This window comes from Babylonia areolata, chromosome 11, assembly GCF_041734735.1.
Source record: "Babylonia areolata isolate BAREFJ2019XMU chromosome 11, ASM4173473v1, whole genome shotgun sequence".
NCBI lineage: Eukaryota > Metazoa > Mollusca > Gastropoda > Neogastropoda > Buccinidae > Babylonia > Babylonia areolata.
This window is the reverse complement of record NC_134886.1, coordinates 4,369,530-4,371,716: the sequence shown is the minus strand read 5'-3', so window position 1 is coordinate 4,371,716 and position 2,187 is coordinate 4,369,530.

The window sequence follows — 2,187 nt, the reverse complement described above, 5'->3', positions numbered from 1 at the left end:
CGACTGCGGCAGACGAACCCAGGTGTGGCTGGGGGTACTGGGAAAGAGCGACAGCTGATGATGCAGCAAGAAGAAGAAGAAGAAGAAAAGATTTCTGTCTGAGGCTACGTTCACACTTAAGCCCAGCCAGTTGTTGACAGCAGCTGACAGCAGCTGTCCATGATATTGTGCGCACGTCATTTCGCGCTTTCTCGCAACACAATGTATGCTGGCGGTAAGTGTTTCACACTGGCTACCAGCTGTCTCCAGCCGTCTTCACCCAGCTGTTTGATCTGTCGCCAGCACACAAGTGAAACTGATGGCTAGTCAAAGGGACGGAACTCTTCAATGCTACTACTGGCAGCGTGAATCCCAGTAACAATATTCATTTCTCCCGTCGTCTAGACGGGGCCCGTAGCTTGCAAGACAGCAGCTGACAAGTGTGTGTTGCTGTCTCAGGCTGACAGCAACTGGCTGGCAACAAGTTACTGGGTGTAGGTTGATAGTAAGCCTTGTGTAAGCCGTTTGTCTACTGCGTGTAGAAAGGGATGAGTGAGTTGTGAATATACATGATCCGAGTCTGGAGTTCTGGAGCCAGAAACCAGAGAGACATTTTGGTTTGTCCACTTTGGTTTTGGTTTGCTGCTGCTGCTGCTGCTCTCTCTCTCTCTCTCTCTCTCTCTCTCTCTCTCTCTCTCTCTCTCTCTCTCTCTCTCTCAATATTATTACTATTGATGCATGTTGCTATTTGTATTATGAACCCCCATGTCATTAGAGCTGTAAAGCTATTGACATTAAAGTGTTCAGTGTTTTCTCTCTCTCTCTCTCTCTCTCTCTCTCTCTCTCTCTCTCTCTCTCTCTCCGACCTCTGCATTGAAGAAATGGCTAAATGTCAGCCCCTGAACCCCAAACGACATGGCGTACGGCGAAACTGGACATTACCCCTTATATGTTTTTACCTATGTCGCTTGCATCAAATACTGGTTACGTTTAACAACACCAGATGATTCCAGACTTCCAGGAAAAGCATACAACATGCTACCTATCGCTTCATAATGATGGTAAGATTTGTTGGGTAACTCATGTTTGTAAAACTTTACACGAGACGGGTTTTGGCTTTGTATGAGAAAATCAGGGGGCGGCAAATCAAAAATTAATATATTCCTGGGATCTTTCAAACAGAGACTGATAGATTGTTGCTACCAAACGTGAAGTGAACATACCAGCAGCAGCACTAGATTCAGTGTTTACCACACATTCAAAATATCTGTATCCTTGGAACTTTACTTCACAACAGTTACGAACAAACATATCCGTGACATCCTGATAAGATTTAGATTAGGTATATCCGAACTACAGACACACAAAAAACGTTACGCAGCTGTATCAGAGCAAGACCTCATATATTCATTCTGCTACAATGCTATAGAAACGGAACTGCATTTTCTTTTCCACTGCACAGAATTGAATGGCTTACGACAGAAGTATATTCCTAAAAAAATACACGCTTTATCCGTCGAAGACTGGGTTTCAGCATTTGGCGCAAGACGAGCATTGCCTCCATGACCTTCGTAGATATATTTATCATGCAAACCAACGTCGTTAATGGGTTTTTTTTTCCCTTTCTTCACTTTTTTTTTTCTAAAGATTTATATGACATTGTTGAATATGGTCATAGTATACTATAACAACGGTTCACACTTACATTGTCAGCACGATCAGTTGTAACGGGTTATATGGCCTATACAATGATTTTTTTGCGTTTTTTTTTTCTCTCTCTCTCTCTCTCTCTCTCTCTCTCTCTCTCTCTGTCTCTCTTTCTCTCTTTCTCTTTCTCTCTCTCTCTCTCTCTCTTTCTCTCTCTCTCTCTCTCTTTCTCTCTCTCTCTTTCTCTCTCTCTCTCTCTCTCTCTCTCTCTCTCTCTCTCTCTCTCTCTCTCTCTTAATAGCATCAGTCCTTGCACACATGGAAATCTTGAATCCCGTGTGGTGTACCATCTTGTGAAGTGTTCGTGTGTGTGTGTGTGTGTGTGTGCGTGTGTGTGTGTGTGTGTGTGTGCGTGTGTGTGTGTGTGTGTGTGTGTGTGTGTGTGTGTGTGTGTGTTTGCAAGCCCAGAGTTCCTCTCCAGATGTGCTCTCTCTCTCTCTCTCTCTCTCTCTCTCTCTCTCTCTCTCTCTCTCTCTCTCTCTCTCTCTCTCTCTCCCTCTC